Source organism: Volvox carteri, assembly GCF_000143455.1.
Source record: "Volvox carteri f. nagariensis unplaced genomic scaffold VOLCAscaffold_39, whole genome shotgun sequence".
In the NCBI taxonomy this organism is placed as follows: Eukaryota; Viridiplantae; Chlorophyta; class Chlorophyceae; order Chlamydomonadales; family Volvocaceae; genus Volvox; species Volvox carteri.
Window position 1 is genome coordinate 797,965 of NW_003307582.1, and position 6,033 is coordinate 803,997.

Consider the following 6,033-nt stretch of genomic DNA (forward strand, 5'->3'; position numbering starts at 1 on the left):
GCCAGCACCCGCGGCAATGGTCCGACGTAAGGCACGAGAGGAGAGAGGGAGCAGCGGCGCCAAGCGCACCTCATGAAAGTGCGTACTGAGGGCTGGCAGTGTGTTGTCGGTTGCAGGAGGGTGCTGCATTCAACAGAGGCGGAGAAGGGCGAGTATAGAAGACCATCTGGGGGGAACCCCGCCTGCCTATATTCGCCCATGCCTGGGAGGTCCGGCGCGCGGCGGTCGCAGAGCTGAAGGGCTGAAGGGCTTCGGTGAACGGTTCGATGGTCGGTGTTGATGAGGTGTGCCATCCAAAAGGAAAGGAGGCGAACACGTGGAGCCCACCAAGGCGCCATCAAGGAACAACAACCCATTATGAAGGGGAGGGCGTGGGATGCGGCGGCGGGAAGGGACGAATGGCTGTATCATAAGTGAGAACGGTCAGTCGGGGGGAGAGCAGGGCGGGGCCTGGGGCATGGCAGACTTGCAAAAAACCCATATGTGTTTTTGCGTGAATGTGGAGAGGAGGAAAACGTAATGAGGAGAGGAAGCAACACGTGAGCACGGTCTATCTGTGTTTGGCGTGTTCGGCGGCGGTGCGCATGGCTGTGCATATGTACGTGAGCTTTTTTGACGTGTGTTTTGGGGCTACATATGTGTATGTATGGACACGGGGAGACGGTCTCCTTGATGGACGGGAAGGCTTGCCGCTGTGGGGTTGTGCTACTTAGTTACACGCGTACATAGCCACCCGGTCAGGCGGACGGTCAGGCGGCTCTGCATGGCGAGTTGCGGCTGGCTGGTACCAGCAGCCCGGAGGTGTTTATACTTGGTATGGCAACGGGCTGACTGCGTGGCGGCACTCTTGTGACCGCTCCGTGCCGAGGTGTGTGTTATGGGTCTGTGTGGCTGCGCGACGATGAATGAAACGGGTGGGGGTTCTGCCGACCCCAAGCCCGTTTCGTCTGTTAACACCAGAAAAGCGAGGGCGTGGCTCCCTGGCTTCCAAGTGCTATTTTTGGTGTCTATTGCCGCGCCGTAAAAGCTAACCAGGCTGGTGCGGACCTTGCGGGCCCCGTTGTCAGCTGAGGGTCCCGTTGGGAGGCGCCCATGTGCGCATGTGCTTATTCGCTTCCGAAGTTCGGCCTTGGCACCACATGCAGCTTCCCGCCATTTTGTGATGAAAGGACGGCATCCAAAACTCGTGAGCACCCACTTGATTAAAGGCACCGTGAGGCGTGCAGGTCGCCGGTCCTTTCGAGTACCTGCTTCATTGGGCACTGAAAGTTGGTGCGGTTGTGAATGGTGATGCGGGTGGTGCACTCTGAAGCGGTTGTGGATTTAAGAGAAGCAACTTAAGAAGGTTAAATGTATGAGAAACCGAGAGACAGTAATTCCGGCGTCCGACATTGTTTTGATGTATTTGTGCCGAGAGAGTGACGCGTGTGGCTAGTTGGCCTACCAGGGGCATGTGGAGTGTACGCGATGCGAGGGAAGGCGCGGGAAGGCAGGGGCTGGGCAACGAACGCTTTGTCCTCAACAACGGTCTGTCCTCTGTGGAAGGTTACAGCGAGGAGCTATGGGGCCGGGCTGAGGTATCCTCTTAGGATGACAGAGGCAGGAAGAGGTGGCGGAGTACTGTGGCGGGGTTCAGCCCCGCAATGAGGGGGGGGGTATAAAACTGGACGGTGCCGGCGCCGGCGGCGCTGCGCCTCATACTGCGCCCAGCGCAGCTCCACGTACGTGTGTTACCAAAAGCGGGAACACCGCTGCCGCCAACCGTGCAGCTTTCCGGTAGCAATCACCTCAATACTGTCCTTTCCTTATTCTTCGTATTTTCGCTTCCTTTCGGCGTATTGTTTGACTGGTGCCTTGCACCACGTCGCCACACGGCTGGGCGCTTGCGTCAGGAGCTTCTATGAGTGCTGCATACCTTCGGACCTGTTCCCCTGGACCTGTCATCGACCCGTCATCAACCTCTCAAGCGCATTACCGCTTTGATGCGCTGTGTCCTCCATGAGGCCCTCACACGTCCAACACCCATCCCTACAGCGTAGCAGTTCAAGCTGGTTGGCTGGCGGCGTCTGCATCACCCACCGCCCACCGCCAAAGAAAGGCTTCCAAAGAAAGGCATGCCAGGAGGAATGCCAGGGAGCTTTCCTCCTCTGGCATTGGCGGTGACTATGATGTGGCCTCTTGGATACAGGCAATGAATCCTTCGACGAGGTGGAGTTCACGACGCACCGAATGAACAATTGTCCGTTTGCGACCTGTTTGCGGATTTGCAAAAGGGTACGAGTTCTGCTGCAGATTGCGGCGCTAGCCTAGCTGCTTGCATGTGCGTTTTTTGCCTTACAGGCAGCCAAATCAGTTCAAGAGGTGCATGGTTGAGCTTGCTCAAGGGTGTGCCGCCGTAACCATCCTCATTGATTGTTTAGCGCGTATATGCACACGTGGCAACCCTTGAAAAACCAGGATAGGTACGAGCAGAAAGCCGTGTCATAACGCGTCACGAAAGGCATAGGTGGGTGTCCAAGTTAACGCAGATGTGTCCCTCATTAAGAGTTTTGGGGACACGAAGCTAGGAATGCGAAGCATTCGATGGCGCCAGATGACTGTACTGGTACTGACTATGAAGGACAGGTCGCGCTAGCGGCAATTGCTAAAGCAGCTTCAAGCTATGCGGGGGCAAAATATTTTTTGCTTCAGTAGCATGAGTTTCTTTGGAGTCAGTTTCTAGCCCTGCTGCTCCTGATTCTATACTGGAGGGAGCCATCGCCCACCAGCGCAGCAGGCAACCGATAGGATTTGCGGGATGGATTCCAGGTGCTGCAGCATGTGGCATATGAACAATTCGCTTGGAAAAAAATAACCATTCAAAAGTCGTGCTGTATGATCCTGCAAAGACCTACCTCGTCTACCACATGGACGCTACCTTCGTGGCATAACTGGTGATTTCAATCTGGCCCAAAGGTTTATCGTAAAAATTCTGTAGGAGTGACGGCATGGGGATATATAACTGTCCAAGAGGACGAGCATCCCACCAAGCTAGCAGACGCCTTACGTACCGAGGTTTAACAACACTTAGCCAACAAGGTTAAGCACACTTCAAATTCTTTCATTCGTTTCATGAATAAATTTCATACGCAAAGCGTTAAAGCTGCAGCGGATAGGAAGATCCGGTGGCCCGCCCTTACGTACACAATTTGCGTCCTAGCGGTTTAGCTAAGTTCAGCACTCACTGTTAAACCGTTAAAATTAACATGGGCAAATGTTTGCTGTCCTTGGAAAAGAGGCAATTCACCAGGACCTGCTGCAGACTTGTCAGCTAGGGTCCGCATAACCATAACCTTCATCCACCTCTTAAACTTCTCCCTTCTCCTCCTGAATCCAGATCACTCTTAAGCGCTTAACTTTGCAAATCATTATGGCAAATAGCGCAGAAGCACTTTTCAAGTCGAGGCTCCTCGCCAAACCAATGGCATCGGAGACTGCGGCTTGCCGGGGACCCCACTCAACCGCAGCACCGAATCCCAGCTGGAGTTACGTATCAATTGGATTCATTACCGACCTGCCGCCCTGCACCAGCCCCGAAGGCCAGCGCGCCTGCTCGGTGGTTGTCTTCCTGGACCGCCTCAGCCGGCAAGCCCGCTTCGTGCCCGCCCCCGAATCACCTTCCGCATGCGAGGTCGCGGCGCTATTCACCAACCACTTGCAGGGACGATCAGGGCCACCCAAGTCCCTCCTCTGGGACCGCGACCCTGAACCGTTGCCCGACGACCGCGCTAGGGAGTTTTGGAGCAGGCTTTGCTTGCTGCTCCACGTCCCTGCCTCGTCCCTGCCCAGCGTTAGCGCTGATGCCGGCGCCAGCAGCACCAGCACCAGCGTCAGCACTAGTCACTCTAGCCTCCTGCCCATGGCGGCAGCTGCAAACCGCCGGATCTTGGAGCAGTTAATTCGCAACCACGTGCACCAGCTACCCGACACGTGGGTCACTTTCCTCCCCTTGGCAGAGGCCGCTTACAACGGCGCGCAGTACTCCGTCACGGCCGGCGGCGCCACACCCTTTATCATCCGGTACCAGGGCCAGGGGATGCTGCCCGCCTCGGCTCCCGGCAGTCCCTGTGGTTCCAAGGAGATGTCATTGGCGACGAGGGCGACAGCGGCAGCAGCGGTGGCGACGGCAGCTGCGGTGCCGTCACCGCCCTTGTTCGCCTCCGCCAACGCCGCATCTCAGCAGCTTCAGATTCGGGAGATCCATTTGAGAGCCCAACAGGAGCTCCAGGCGGCTCGAGCGAGGTACAATGTCGTCCCTAGCAAAAGCGGAAGCAGTAGTCCCGTTCCCAGCAGCGGCAGTAGCAACAGCCATAGCCTCTTCAGGGAGATCAGGGCAATGAGCGCCAGTGGCAGTGTCGGCAGCCTCAGGGAGAGGGTTATCAGCAGTAACGGCAGCGGCAGCAGTAGCAGCATCCTCGGTAACAGCAGCAGCGTTGGCGGTATGATGCGGGAGAGGACCTACAGCAGCGTCGGCAGCAGTAGCAGCAACAGCAACAACAGCAGCAGTGGTAGTAGTAGTAGTAGTAGTAGCAGTAGTTGTAGCGGCCAGGTCGAGCTGCACAGCCCAGACCCCCGCTTCTCTGTGGGCGACAAGGTACGGATTTCCACGACGGGGCTTTGCATACCCGACCAGCCGACCACACGGCTTCGACCCGGGGGCTTTCTGGGGCCCTTCACCGTCGTCGGCGTCGTGTCGCCCGCCGCCTACCGCCTCGAGTTTCCCCCCTCGCTTTGCCGCCTTCATCCGGTCCTCCACGCCTCCCGTTTGCTGCCGTGGACGGAGCATGATGGAGAGTCGACGTTGCCGGCACCACCAGCGCCGCCGGCGCCAGCACCGGCAGCGGCGACCGTGGAGGTCGTAAGGTGCTCAGAGCTGCCCTCGCAGCAACCGATAGGTGCGGTTCAAATGCAGACGCCTTTGGATGTGTCGGGGGATTCGGTGACGGGGGTGCGTGTGGGTGAGACCGGTCGGCTGCAGCCCACGGTGATGTTTCACATCCGCTGGGGTCTGCCGAGGCGGGATGGGCGCAGAGACGGGTGGGAGCCGTACGCAGCTGTGGAGCAGCTGCCGGCGGTACGGGAGTACTTGCGGAGCAGCGCTTGGAGGGACTTTAAGAAGAGCGACGCGGGGCAAATGTTCATGTCAAGGTGGCCGGATAGGATGCCCCGCGTTGTGCGCTTTGAAGTTTGATTTTCTAGTAATCCAAGTTGGTGGTCGCTTATAGTTGCTGGCATGCATTAGAAAGTTTGAAGAGCACAAGTGTAGCTGCAGGTGTTTTTATCCGATATGTTGATTTGTTGCTCCCGAGCTCTGTGTTGGAATCTAACCGACTGCAACTTTGGGCTGTTGATAGCATGTTTGGTTCGAGTAGCTTTTCAAGCATTGTAGTTGGCGAGCCTGTCTATGATACGCGAGCCACTTGAAGCTATTTTTTTATCGCCAGCAGCCTGAGCAGTGCGAGAAAAATGTCAAAATGTAGACACGACTGTTATGCATAAAGGCGGTGCACAACGTAGCAAATTATGGATGCACAACGTAGCGATTTATGCATGCATCACGTACATTGAAGTATGGCGAGTGCTGTGTGCAGTCTTGTTAAGTAGTGAATTGCCTGCCCTCCTACTATAGTCAGACTTGATCATCCATGACGTCTCGCTGTTGATGGCGCATTGCTATCAGTTGATCGTGAAGAAACTGTTCACAACTCGAATTACTAGCTGTTGCAGTTGCTGTTGAACGGCTCGCGGTGACCAGCGTCTTTCTCCGTTCGGATTTTTGCCTACGTCCCTGGACCTTATCATAGCGGAAACGACCCTGTCGGCATTTAGCGCCGCACCCGGGACCCGAGACCCGACGCTTTTACTCCTGTCCACTGCGTATGACAGACGAGAGCTCGTAAGCGCATTTTCCCCTTCAAGCCTGCGACTGTTTTGCCGGACATCGGCAGCAAGGGAACCCCCTCACCTCACGCGTCCTTATGTAAAGTGTAATAC